At 41.3% G+C, this 15,094-nt stretch overlaps 1 protein-coding gene across 14 annotated transcripts in view; it reads left to right on the forward strand.

Annotated features, from left to right (window-relative positions):
• B3GALT1 (beta-1,3-galactosyltransferase 1) overlaps positions 1-15,094 on the forward strand; it is a 377,442-nt gene that overhangs the window by 284,218 nt on the left and 78,130 nt on the right. For 4 of the 14 annotated variants that reach the window (XR_016350045.1, XM_075933535.2, XM_075933540.2 and 1 more), the window contains one exon: positions 13,183-13,226. The exons of the other annotated variants lie outside the window; for them this stretch is intronic. The gene's annotated coding sequence lies outside the window, so the exon portion shown is untranslated. The remainder of the gene's footprint in view (positions 1-13,182; positions 13,227-15,094) is intronic. 14 annotated transcript variants of the gene reach the window in all.

Here is a 15,094-nt window from a genome sequence, read left to right on the forward strand (position 1 = left end):
TGGCTCTGTTGATCCTCACTTCCTCAGGTGGGTATTGTAGTTTCAAGAATGCTTGGTGTAGATCTTGTAGGTGTTAGTCTCTCTGAAGGGTTGGAGCAAATGCATTCCAAGACTTCAAAGAGAAACTGAAGAGCTACAATTCATCTGCAAATTTGACACTATCATTTTAGTATTAAACAGACTGTGAATGGCTAGCCAACTACAAAAGCAGTTTCTCCTCTCTTGATATTCACACCTCCACATCAGCTGCTAGAAGTTGGCCTCATCCATCCTCGCTGACTGAAGTGACCTCGTTATCGCTAACCTTACTCTCGATTGGAACTCTTTTCTTATGCCTGTATATTTAAACCTGCCTCTGGAATTTCCACTACATGCATCTGACAAAGTGGGTCTTTGCCCACTAAAGTTTATGCTCCAGTAAATCTGTTAGGCTATAAGGTGCCACAGGACTTCTCATTGGACTTGCGGATTCAGATTAACACAGCTACCCCTCTGATAATTACATGAAAATAAAACAGCTAATATAATCCATATGGACCCCCGAATAATATATCTGTTTTCAAACATTCCATTACTTGATAATCATTTGAAATGTATACTAGTTCATGTTATTTAAACAAATACAGTAATATTGAGAAATAATACAGTGTGTTCACATGGACATAACTTTGAGGTGCCATATTTTTATTGAATAAAATGTTATTGGATCCCCCAAATCATTTTTGCTAGTGGCCCAACTAAACTTTCCCTGCCACTCTAATAGCTTTGGAATGGTTAGAGTGAGGTGATAAACTCAAAAAAGAGAAAAAAAATGGTAAAAAGTGACTGACCCATTTATAAGCCAACTCCAGAGTAGTCGCAGCTTGTCAGCTTCAGCATGGGCTGAGGGATGTGCAGACTGCAGGGCACAGCGCGTCTCATGTCCCATTGGCTGCTGTTTGCCCGTGCAGCTTCCTCAGCTCCTGTCCTCTCCGCCCCCTGCCCATCCATGGAGTGTGGGGGCTCTCATTGACAATGAAGCTCTCAAGCTGCCAGTTCCTCAAAGGTGGAATTTTGGGAGGATTGGGGACAGGGGCAGAACTTCTGGAAGGTAAGGGATGGGAGGGCAGCAGCCATTTGATCCAGGTAGTGGCTTGCTTTTGATCCCATTCCCCGAACGCTAAGCAAGTAAGGGAAAAGGGCTTGCATTCTGTGCATTTCTCTCACACAAGAGCCAGGGGAGAGAGGGGCATGCAAACACTTTCCCCAGGCTCCTTTAGCTTCCTGCAGACAGGACCAAAAGCAAGCTGCATCCCAGTGCACACAGCTGTTGTCTCCCTCTCCCCCATGCTCCAGGAGGGGAGGGGAAGAAGAAAAAAGGAAAAGAAGAGTAACCATCAGGCCTGATCCTTACTTTTAAAAACTTTCCATGGACTTCCTGCAGTGCCTAGGGGTCCGTGGACCACAGGTTGGGAACCACTCTACTCATTATATAAGCAAAAAGTTGTGAAAAGCACCAATTATACATACTCAAAGTCTAAGTTTCAAGTCTAAATGTTTTAATCAATTCAGAAACTGTTCTTTAAACACGAGACATAAGAAACCCACTTTAATATCTAATTGACTTTTTTTAATATTTACCCTTTTGTGGTTTATACATTATTAAAATCGGTCAAACATCCTGAAAACTTAAAAAGTTACTTAATTATTCTGGGCTGCTCACCTCTTTTGTAGGATGTACCTAATTTTTTAGAGGACATGAAAAATAGAAAGGAAGATGACCACTTAGTGCTCATCCAAGATTCTTGAGAGTTTAGAATTACTTAAAAAGTAGGGTGCAAATATGTAATATCCCTATAAAAAACATAGTGATGCATCATCGTTCTTTTATGGTGTAAACAAGTATCAGATCTTTTTAAAACACATTTTTCAGTAGCAAGTTGAAAAAACCTGCTTTATTAAATCAAAGTTTCATTTACTCATAAGTAAGGTGTGCTTTTTCTTATATAATACTCTGTTCTTCACAGCCAACCTTCTATCACTAGAAACAGTTAAAGTATTTGCTATAGTATACTTTTCATTTACAACAGCAGATGAGACTAGACACTTACATTGTTACTGTACATAATTAACAAGAATACATCTGGGAGAATTCTGTGGACAGTACTTTTGAATATATTATTCAACAGTACAACCTCCTTTTAGTTGCTGTTCTTGACCAAGTGGATAAAGTTTTGATCATATAGATGTCAGCAAGGAAGCTTGTACTTGTGCAAATATGCTTGTTCACATGCAAATGCTTTTGTTCTCCAGTGAATATGCATGTTCATGCAAGATATACAGTGTGACAAAGTGACTTTGGCTCCCCATAAAGCAATTTAAGTTGCAAATAGCATATTACAAAGACCCCAGGAAAGACCAAATTAATTATCTTGAAGAAAATAATTGTTTGAAAGGAGTGTATAAATAATTGTCAGTGGCAAATAAAGTATTGAAAATATAGTCCATGTGAACTCAAACTTTAAAGAGAAAAGGGACTTACTTTTATAAATATATTGTTCACTTCAAATACCAGTATTATGACTAGCTGTATAGGGGATCGTTGACTGAATTACAATACCATGAAAAGAAAAGTCAAAACATGATTTAACATGATCAGCTATCATGATTTAACAGAAACATAGGATAAGTTCTATTATTATTGAATTACCTACCAGGTATGATAATTCTACTTCTCAAGTTCTAAGGCTGAATGTATAACAAACGAGTGACATTTCCCCAACACCTACCAGTCCAGAAGCATCCCATTAATCATGGGAGCAACTTTTACATCAGTTCTACCAAACTCTTACTTGCTGAGTAGCACCCAGCTATTGGCTACTGCCAGAAGCAGAATTCAGGATATGATGAACAAAAGGCTTGATTGGTTGTAGCAAATTTTATGCTCTTAGCACTAATGCCAGGACATATCTTGCCTATGTTGAAAGGCTAACTTTAATGTTTAGCATTCATTCTCTGCCTGCCCCTCTGAACTTCTGGGGCCATCCAATCTACTGTGACACTAATAGTTATCCAATGTATATAAACAGCCAGATCTAGGCAAGTGTGAACACAGCAGTCAGACATGATGCTCCCTTGACAAACACCACATGGGGCTGTACGCGGCTGCAATAAAAATAGAGATGGACTTCACCAAAAGTTCTCAGACCCTGAGTACCTCTGAATTTTGGAGAAGCTTGGATTGGATTTACTATCTTATATAATGGACCAAATCACATTTAAGTAGGAACAAACCAAATTTTGTCAACAAGAATGGGCAAGGAAGAGAAGCAGAATACAAGAAGCCTCATCTCTTTTCTGCATAAGCTTCAGTGGCTGATCATGCTGTGCGTGCTCCCTGCTTAGGCCGCTGAGGTGCCCCTATGTTTTTCTCTCTGCACCAGCCCACGGAAATGGGAGCGTCATGTAATGAATCCCAGAGAGTGCTGTAAGAGATGTTGCTGTTCTCTTGTGCACAGATAAAGTTCGTGTGTCACAATTCTGGTTAGTTCCCCCCTTTGGCAATACAGTTCTGCATCTCTCCAGTCTAGGCAAGTGCATAATAATCTGGCCCAATGAGTAGCGAGGCTGAGCATATCCTAGCTTTTCTTCAGCAGATACAAGAGGAAATGGAACTCCTAGGATACAGAAATGTTAATAAATTACATAAATAAAATGTTGGCCAAAGCAGACTTAATTGCCTGCCTGGAAATATTATGCATGCTTACATTTTTTCCTTGTCACTTAAGAGGTAGTTCCATAGTAATGTTGCTATCATCTGCTTGGGTATTGCTCTTTACCACCGAGCTAATAATTATGGAAAGATATCTGAGCCTTTTAGCAGTCACTTGTCCAACCTGGCTCTGGGTAACTAATGTTCTAGCACAGCATGAACAGCTTCTAACTTTGTGCACTCGTAGTGGCTTGGGAAGGGTTATATCCAGAGCGGAGGGAGAATTGTAACTCATAATAAAAAGTTATTGATTCAAAACTACATGACCCCATTGAAGCTAACCCAAATTTATTAGTCTTGCTTCAGAGAGGCAAGTTTCTCTCTGGCATATACTATTTCAGGGCTGGTTGAAGCAAGGAACATTTTACATTCAGACACGTGATTACAGTATCCTGTACAATAACCACAGGGAAGCAGCAAGGGGCCAGAGATGGGGGCTGGGACAGCTATAACCTCATTGGGACAGCAGGAGGGAGAGGTAGAGAAAGGGACAGCTATCTATATTTTTCATGGACTTTGAGTCTGTTTGTCTGTCCCCCATGCACCCTTCCCCAAGCTGCGCCCACTGCAGCTGCAGTGGCCATGGACAGGCACTTCTCAACTGCCCCAAGCTGCTGTGTGAGAGTCTACTGGAGCTGTCCTCTCTCTCGAGGGCAGGCTGCATACTGAAACCCTCATCTCCAGTCCCACCCTACAGGAATAATTTAAATGAAGAAAAAACAAAACGCATTTGAGTTAGAGACCTGAGCATCCCTGGGCAAATCCTCTAGTACATTTATAGAAGAGAAAAAGCACTATCAATCAGTACACTTTTGTTTTCTAATGATAGGGGGGAAGAAAAAGGACCATTTACAGCATAGGGCTGCAGACATGGGTACTTGAACATCACTGTGGGTGATTTGAGTTTTATCCTACATTATCTTCATTGTCAATTCTGAATTAGTTTTTTTCCTCCAGACCTTTAAGCTCGCTCCCCAGCATTCATCAATCTTTGACTCACACACAATGTTGTCTGGGATTCTCCTCTTCTTTCGCTCTGCTGTTTTCTTTTATCCACCCTGCCTTGGTCTAGCTTTCCTTGCAGAAACCCCCAGCATATAGATCATTTTTTCTGGCATTTTCAGTTCTAATTTGTATTAAAAAAGCATTTCATACTACTGTATATGGCTGCATTTTTATGCAGTTTTTGTGAAAGTAGTTTCAATTCACCACTTACTCCTGACATCAGTTATTAATTCATAGTTAAAGGAACAATATTGTATATGGTCCAATTGTAACCCACACACCTAGTGTGGTTACTGAGTACTGCAAGTGGCACCTAGACCACTGCAACAGTTAAGACCAAGAGACCTCTACAGCATGGACTGGGAGCCAGCTGGCTTTTCGCTAAGAGGGTAGAGGCTTCTAGACTAAGGTCCCAGGTTCAAATCTGCCTTGGTGGTAGTTACACAATTACTCTGGCAAAAAGAACTACCCCTCCCTGCACCACACACTGCTCAGAGTTGTACTGCCAACCACGTATAGGTTAATAAATGTTACTGGAAGGTATAGAGTGTTAAAAAGCTGCAATAGGCTTATAGCAACACAAATATTGAAATGCTTGTAACTGTTCACTACTAATGTAACTTATAACAAAGGGGAGCTGACAGATTTGCTGGGCCTCTGGCCAGGAAGAAGGTGGGCCCAGCTCTGAGCTCCCAAAAGGGGTGGGGTTGGGGTTAGCCTCTGCCCTACCCCCCCAGCACTGCCCAGAGCTCTAGAGTTGCGGGCCTCAGAGGTGATTTAAAGCACCTGAGGCTCTAGCTGCTGCTGCAGAAGTGGTGGCAGCAGCCAGGAGCCCCAGGCCCTTTGAATTTCCAGGTCCCAGGGACAGTTGCTCTCTTTGCCCCCCGTACCTCCACCTCTGTTAGTTGGCATGCCTAAACGGGGCATGTGCAGGGACCAAACCCAGGACTTATGGAGTAGGTTCATTAACTGGGTCACAATAGTGGATTCAAGCCTGTGTGATCCAGCCACTAGAGAGGGACAAATGTATACTTGACCAGTAAGAGTAGTGTTGTGCATCAGCTTAATGAACTTGGTCATTTGTTTCAAGCAGTAGAGGCCTGTGGCTCAAGTAGTCCCAGTTGCAACTCTAGCAGATTATTTAACCAAGGGTGGAACTACAACTGGTGGCCTATACAAGGATATGCATTGGTGTCAATTGGATTTCAGGACACACACTCCCCTGATTAAAGATTAAGATTAAACACACTAGTGATGACATATCTTTGCTCCCCTCTAGTGCTGGAGGTATGTTTAATCCACAGTAACTCAGTATACGGCGTTGATGCCTGAACATATTAAGAGTTTTATAAAAGTCTCCTTATGGACCTAGTCCTTTAGCTCAAGCAGCAGAGGTTCAGGTGTTTAGATTCAGAGTGCCTGTGATTTGGTCCCCACTGACATTACCCACAAGTATGATATATGAAAGTAACATCAGCAAAAAGCCATAAAAATGATGTCAGGAAAGTTTAATCATAAATGTCTTAGCACACACTCTTGGGAACCAAAAAAATGATTTTGAAATTAAACTGTCAAGTGACATGGAAATGAGAAGAGACTCTGAAATGTGCTAGGTATATGAAGGAGCAAGGGAAGAGGAGAAAGATACCTAAGAGAGCATGAAGGTCAAGAGATTAATATATTTTTAAACTATGTGATATTATACATACCATATAGACATTGTGATGGATAGGAGGAGTGCTGGCCAGCACTCGGTAACTAAAGGCTTAAACGCAGGGGGATGGCAGGGGGCCAGAAGAACCATTGGGATACAGTGCTGAAATTTAAATCTTGCTGCCCTTTTTTCTTTGTGTGAGTTCTAAGTTAGCAGCTGGAGGGACAAGATGAAATAATCAACCAGAATTACAATGCATACAAGAAATATTGGTATGGGAATGGACTGGGCTTTAAGGTACAGATCAGTATAAATCATGAGTAGAGAGAAAACATATAATTAAAGAAAAATAACCTGATCTTGACTATTTTGCTGTTTGGAAAACTTGTGAGAAATCCATGTGTCTCCCTCCCCACATTCACTATACTCTAAGCTGTGCCTAGAGTTATCATTTTTTCCTCTGTTTTAATCTCTTCTTTTCTTAGTTGCTCTGTAACAAAGCTCTTTACCTGAGATAAGAACAATTGTGTAGGGTAAGAATTTACATATACCAAGTTTCTTAGTTGTAGCTTATAGGGCAAACCTGCTTGCTTGCCTGCCTATAAATATATAGGTTTTATTATGGCTTTGATTATGTTTATAAGTTACAGTAGGTTTATATTGTCAGTAATGCATGAGACTTACATGTCGTGCCCTGTATATTGAGTTAAGGCAAAGCTAGCATGCACATGCCTGCGACCTGTCATGCAGACAGCAAAGTATGCATACATTTGGGACCTTTTACCAAGGTAAAGCAACCATCAATGGCATAGGAGCTTCCAAGAATATCTTCAAACTTAGCAGGTACATCTTTCCTTAGAAAAACCTAAAATAACCAATTAAGACCAGACAATAACTGGATAGAACAGAAATAACAAATATGATAGATGACCACAGAAGACCAATGGTAACAAGTTGACATAATAATATAGTTATCTGGGGGAGGGATGATATATTGACCTACAGGAAAAAGTCTCATTAGTAAGGTGAGGAAATACAAATAGGAGAAAAGGAAGCATCCTCTACCTAATATGCATCAAACATAGCAATGCCAGTGTGCCAACATAACTTATAAATGTGGCATGCCAGCCTAGTGGTGATAGGAGATGATTAAGTAGTCCTTGGGAGGTGCCAGAATGATGGCCACTGGTGATGATGGAGATGGCAAAGGTTATGAGGAAGATCATGACTAGCACCTCAAGTTGTCCTAGAAGGAATGGTGCGAGCACATGGTATGGAAATGTAGATGTACATTCCCTATATTATGAAGTTGGGGAGTTTGTGACTGCTAAATGTATTAAACTAAATTTGTAAATATACAAGAGCCCCTATAGTGAGTGTTGCAGCTGTGCACATCAGGGTTCCCAATCATAGAATAATGAAATACTGGGCCTGATCCTGGGACAAAGGACCTGTCAACCCTTAAGGCAGTAACTAGAAATTCATAAACAACTAGAAGTCCTGTGGCACCTTATAGACTAACAGATTTATTGGAGCATAGGCTTTCGTGGGCAAAGACCCACTTCATCAGATGTATCTGATGAAGTGGGTCTTTGCCCACGAAAGCCTATGCTCCAATAAATCTGTTAGTCTATAAGGTACCACAGGACTTCTAGTTGTTCTTGCAGATTCAGACTAACACAGCTACCCCTCTGAGACTAGAAATTCATAAGTAATCTTAGATCAGGTAACAGTGGAACAGAACTAGCTAGTGTATTTTTTTAATCTAGTAACTTACTTTGATCTGCCTGTTTTTACTTGCAACCACTTAAATCCTACATTTTGTACTTAATGAAACACACTGTTTGTTATTATCAAGCCTAGTATAAATTATTGTTACCTGGCAGAAAAAAGGAAGCAATGACTGCATCTCTCGCTTTCATTGATCAAGTGGACAGTCCTTATGAGCTTTCACAGTATACAACTTTTTACAAAGGGTAAGATGAATTTGTTAGTGGGTTTGGTCCCTCCTTAGGGTTGGTTCCTAGGTGTTTAGCCCTTGTAGCTGAGCTCTCCAGGAACTGAACTGATTCAGTCACTGTCTCTGCAGAGGGATGGTATCCCTAACTCTTTGCCTTGCTTGGAGGAGACCAGAGCTTCTGACCTAGCAGAACAGTGTGGTGGGGAGCCCTAGAGTATATGAAGACAGGGTGGAGGGACAGTGGCATGATCAGCATATTAGGGGTCAATCTAAGGGGGGGGAGGATTCTGTTATTCAATCCACCACACATGTCTCCAGTTCAGAATGGATAATAGACACAAACTCTTTTATGACACCATCCTCAAGACCCAAGCTCTCAAGTGATTTAATTGCCTTTATTAGAAACATAATCCTTTATTATGTGGGGCAAAATGTGTGTGTGTGGGAGGGTGGGAGAGCAAATATATAGTTCTACATAAAGCCAGAAATTTCCCACACTCTAGCACATGGTATATTTTAATTTATTCTTCATAACCAGGAGATAAGTGTTCAGGATGTTTTAAATGACCCTCAGAGCATACAATGTTTTCTTATTTCTTTGGGAGCCTCAGACACCTTATATCAGGAAAAATAGTGTGAGTCAAGGTAAGGTTTTATTATGTTTCGATGTGTATTCTGACATGGATAAATACTAAGCTTTCTGGACATCACTTGTTTAATCGAACTGTCCAATTTTATTGTAGTTTAAAAAGGACTCCAAATTCTTCAGATAAATAGGAAGCTCCGAGAGACTGGATTAGTTCCAGTTTAACAGTTGCCCAAAGGTTCAAGTAAACATCTAGCTTTTGGTCTGTGACAATTGTAGTCCAAGGCTAATAATTTAGTCTTAAAGATAGGAACCAGACACCAACAGGAGGGTGCACAAATACATCTCCCTTCCCTGTACCAAATACATTTCAGAAAACTACAAATCCCACTGGCTACCCATCCTAGCAATGTGAAATCAGTCCTAGGTATTTAAAGAACACTCAAAAATATACCATTGTTTCCTATCACATACTGGCAGCAGCACAGACTAACACAGTAAGCCTTTCTATCTCTGAATTACATGAGCCACGTATAATGCAAATTTTGAAGAGATAGTGCTTATGTAGCCTAAACCTGATTGGAAGTGTCAGTCATGGGCTCACATGTTTAAACAAAAGCAGCAAATGGTCTGGTAGCACTTTATAGACTAACAAAACATGTAGATGGTATCATGAGCTTTCGTGGGCACAGCCCCCTTCTTCAGATAACCGGAGTTATAACTAGGGGATAAGAAAACTTGAAATAAATAGGAGAAGAGAAGGGGGGGGGGCAGAGAGAAAGATGCTCTGTCGCCCACCCCTCTATACATAAGGTATCAGCAGAAAGGGTGCTAAACCTGAGGAGATAAAGATCACAGTCTGTGGATGGATTGGTAAGGCAGGAAGGATACCATTCAGAAAGCAGTTATCCTTCCTGTCTTACCAATCTATCCACTGACTTTGATCTTTATCTACTTAGGTTTAGCACCCTTTCTGCTGATACCTTATGTATAGAGCGGGGGGGTGGGCGACAGAGCATCTTTCTCTCTGCCACTCCCCCTTCCTCTATTTATTTTGAGCTCTCTTATCCCCCTAGTCATGACTCCGGTTATCTGAAGAAGGGGGCTGTGCCCATGAAAGCTCATGATACCATCTACATGTTTTGTTAGTCTATGAAGTGCTACCAGACCATTTGTTTGCTGTTTCTTTCTGTAACAGACTAACTTGGCTACCCCCTGAAGCTCATGTTTGAACAAGTGTGTGATATCAGGACCTGACCCAAAGCTCACTGCAACCAAAGTGTCTTCCATTCACTTCAGTGGGCTTTGGATCAGGCCCTCAATCAAATAATATTGACAAACACAAATCAACAGTTTTTAAAAATCATTTTTTTAAAAGAAGTAGAAGCGAGATGATGTGGGTAGGATGCAAGCATTGTCACCATGATTAGTGGCTGATGGATAAGCCTGGTGGCACTTCAAAAGCCAGGTATGTACCTGTGTCTCCGGGTATCTGTGCAGACGCACATAAAACAATAAAAAACTGGTGCAATGCCTGTCCTGGAACAAGCATCCTTTAGTTCTACCAGGGAATCAGAATGGAGATCTAGTCTTAACACATTTTGTATGTTAAACCCCACAACTGACACACAGGACCCAATTTTTACTCTGAACTGTAAAGGCACGTCTAGACTTACTTTTGCTTTTGAAAGATATGCAAATTTGGTGGTAATTTGCATATCTTCTTCTGATCACTTTTTCAAACGTTTCTTTTTTTAAAAGCAAGCAATTTAGATAGTTCTAAAAAAAGGATTTTCTGAAAAAGAACCTTCTTCCTCCAAAGTTGAGGTTTACAGATTTTCGAAAAACGGGGTTTTTCCCCCCAAAAGAACTGCATCTAAATTGCTTGTTTTCAAAAAACTTTCGAAAAAGCAATTGGAAGATATGCAAATTACCAAATTTGCATATCTTCTTTCAAAAGTGAAAGTAAGTCGAGACATATCACAAGTGAAATCAGTAGGAGTTACAGGTGCTTGGCCCTTTTGAAGTATCAGGTCCTCATTAGGGTTGCCAACTTTCTAAGGGCACAAAACCAAACACTTTTGGCCTCCAACAGATCTTTCCCCAAGCCCCACCCCCTCATTACATCCTCCCTTCTCTCACGCTCACCAGGCTATTGCAGAGGGTTGGAGCGTAGGAGGGAGTGAGGCCTCCAGTTAGAGGGGTGGGCTCTGGGGTGAAGAGATGAGGGGTTTGAGTTGCAGGAGGGGGCTGAGGCAGGGTATTGACGTGCAAGGAGTGCACGCATGAGGGCTCCACTGTGGGAGGGTGCAGACTAGGGTGAGGTCAGGGATGATGTGTTTGGGGTGCAGGAGAGGGCTCAGAGCAGAGACCTGACAGGTTGGGGGAAGTGCACTCCCTGAGGTGAGGCCAGGGATGAGGAGTCTGGGGTGCAGAAGAATTCCAGGTGGGTTGTGGGAGAGGGCATGGTGTCTCTGCAGTGCTTAACCAAGGTGGCTCCTGGGAAATGGCTGGCAGGTTCCTGCAGGATGAAGACAGAGGGCCAGGGAGGCTATACGTGCTGCCCAAAAGGCATTGCCCATGCAACTTCCATTGATTGCAGTTCCCAGCCAATGGGAGCTACAGCACCCATGCTCGAGGCAGGGGCACATGAGGAGTGTCCCTCACCCCCTGTATGCCTTGGAGCCAGAGACCTACAAACTTTCCCCTAGTAGTCACATGGAGCCAGAACAGGTAGAGAACTTGCCTTAGCTCTGCTGTGCCACTGACTGGCCTTTCAGTGGCCTGGCTGGCAGTGCTGACCACAGCCACCAGTATGCATTTTCAACAGGGAGTTATGGCAAAAAAAAAAAAAAAAAAAAAAAAAAAACCTCCAAAACTAATTGTAGTGGATTGTGGGGCATAGCATAATGTAACAGAGACCCAGAGATTCAACACATACTCAGCACACATTTGAAATAGCATATATGTGTGATGGGCAAATATACCGCAGCGCCCCAAACCCTAGTGCCCATAGTTCTGTCTCAGAAGCAAGTGAGCCAGACATGGATTTAGCCATAACATTATCAGCTAGGACCTCACATTTATATGCACATGCAGTTGCCTTTTGTGGCCATGACAAGTCATGATCAGTAAAGAAGCCAGTAAATCTGAAGCAGCTTTATTCTCTGACACAGGAATCCAGCTGTTTAAGTTTGTGATAGCCAAATATAATGTTCCTCAAACAGCTGACACTGCTTAGCTCCAGAGAGAGGTCATACTGCTGTGTGACTCCAGGCTTTTTACATACTTCATAACTATTCCCCCTTTATGTAAACAAAGTATTTATAAAATTGAACTGGGGAGGAGGGTTGCTTGTGGGAGGATTACAGGATTTGACCTCATGAGCAATTATGTATATGAGCTTTAAAAAAAAATTAACCAATCCGTCCCAAAATTCAGTTGCATTTTCCACAATGCATTTATCATCTTTTAAACAAGATATCATTAAAGATCTCAATAAAAATACCAGGAAATCTCACCTCTTAGCAGCCATTTATACACATATACCTCTATTTATATTGTCACTCAGATAACTGGTTATCATCTGAGTATAATCAAATCACTGGAAGATAGATCTCTGTGCCCATCTGTTGAGATAATTATGCATTCCTATTAAAAGATTACCACATATGTAGTCCCACCATTTAATAATGCTTATCCTAAAAATAAACGAAATATTTAATCCATGTCTCAATGTCATTGTGAATGTCCAAAGGTTGCATCTGATGACAAAAGCACAATCCTACTTTAGGTACCTAAAATCTCAGGCAAGCCAGCAAAGGTTGAGGAAACATAACATGGGAATCCATTTTTCACATTTCCATATATTCTCCAGCACATTTTATACCATCTCTCAGAATGGTGACATCAAGAGTTTATAGTTAAGCGGATTTGGAATATGGTCTATAGTATATAAAGAGGGAAAGAGACTTTCTAAAGTAAGTTTAGGGGAACAAAAATTGCACAACCACAGCCATGGACAATCCGTTTCAGCTGTATATATCCAGCAGTCTAGCATGAACAATTGCCATTCTGGGAAGTTGCCAGAATAAGAGACTTATCTCAGGGTACAGGAAACTATTAACAGAGATGACATGCACATTGTGGCAAACATCCACGGACAAAAATAGCGATGTAGTCCTGTAAAGCACATGATTATGTATTATTTACATCTGTTCACACAGGCACTCCTCTCAAACCAGGCCCTTCGCCATGACATCAGAACAATGTGAGTTGATTTTATCAACATACATATATTTGTTGATTTAATGTGGGACGAGATATTTGTTTATCAACTGTTTAAGGGTGAAATTTCATCCCTAACAGGTTGAAAAGCTACTGTCACTAGAATACAGTGTTATCACAGGATAATCATCTCCCACTGTCTATGTAATATTCTATCTGACTTTCAAAGCACTCTGAGAAGCTATCAATGAATTAAGCCTTGCGACTCCTCCTGGGAAAGGTAGAAGTATAGTAATTCCTCATTTAACACTATAGATGCATTTCTGAAAATGTTCATGCTAAGTAAAAATGTGCTATACGGGGTCAATTTTCCCATTAAAAATAATGGAAAAGATGGGGGTTGTGTTTCAGGTGGTGTTGGTAAAGTCAATTTTTTGTTGGTGCTGGGTCATTAACATCAACATTAGATATCTAGAAACACAAGTCACCGTGGTTTGTTAAAACAAAAATAAACACGAGTGAGGGGAGAAGCGCTGTGACCACATGTATTCATCCACTTATGTGTATTACCACTATTTTCACCAACTTATACTGCCGCACAAAGTAGTCCTCCACTTGATTGTTTTCGTGTTATTTTGGGAATAGTCATGTTATTTGAAAAACGTTCCCTAAAAAAATTGTGCTATTGCAAAAACGTGTTAAGCTGGGACATGTTACAGTAATTACTGTATCCACCATTTTGCAGATGGTAAAGGCAGAAGTTAAATTGCTCTGACCAAAGACAAATCAATGAGACCCAAGAGAATTCTGCTCCATTCCTAACACCTACACTCATGTTTTAACCACTAGACAATACTTCACAAGAGACAGTTTATTAGTGAACTGACTTTCTTCTATTCCAAATAATGCACATTAACCTTGCTGCTGAAAGACATTGGTGAGATAAGGGACAGTGGTTCTCATTACTATGATTAAAGGACTGCATTGTAATGGACTTGCAAAATATTCGTCAACATATATAAGTATGCAAGTGTATTCTTTAAAAGCTTACTGCATTTATATAAATAGAGAGGTTTCCTGGCTGAAACCTTAAAAAAAAAATCTTATTACAAAATAAGACTTTGTTGTGATAATATCTTCAACGTAGTTTAATTGAAGCCAATCAAGCAAATTTGTGGAAGGTTTAAATGAGAACTTATTTGGAGTACAAACTGGAGTGCAAAGCTGAGTAAGGAAGTAGATCCAAACTGCAGGATTAATTTCTCCTCCTCCTCTTCGATGCTAAGGGCAATTAGAAAGAATATATTGAGGTACTTTCACCTTAGTGTAAAGAATTGGAGGTCATCTCACTGGAGCTGGTTTGCTGGTAGCGGTAAAATTACATTTTAGGGCAGGTAAAAGGGGTTGCTTGGTCAGAAAGAACATCTAGTACAGGGGTTTCAACTCCTGGTCCATAGGCCATCCCAGCTGAAGCAACTGCACAAGCCAGCTGGGCACTCCCAGAGGGCGAGAAGGGGAGGGGGTGTATGTTACAGGCCCCCAAGCTCTGGCCCTTTCTGCCACTGTCTGCTCTCTCCCCTCCCCCATGGCACCTCATCTCTGAGGATGCACCCAGTGTACTACACTTCCCTGTGGATCTTGCCACCACGAGGAGCATGGGGAGGGTGTTTGTGCACGCGCAAGTGTATGACAGAGAGAAACCGCTGTTGCCAAGTGACACCAGGCCCTCTGGTGGTCCCTGAAGCCAAGTCCTCAGGGACAGGATGCCATGGGTAGGGGGAGCGAGAGGGGTGATGGTGTTTTTCATAATAGCGGATTATACTGTGCCCCTCCTCCCCATGCTGAGTTCATATAGACTTCACATTTCCGTCTCTTCTTGTCCCTTAAGAGCCAGCTGAATACTATCACAGA

Source organism: Pelodiscus sinensis, chromosome 7 (assembly GCF_052426305.1).
Source record: "Pelodiscus sinensis isolate ZL-2025 chromosome 7, ASM5242630v1, whole genome shotgun sequence".
NCBI classification, from domain to species: domain Eukaryota; kingdom Metazoa; phylum Chordata; order Testudines; family Trionychidae; genus Pelodiscus; species Pelodiscus sinensis.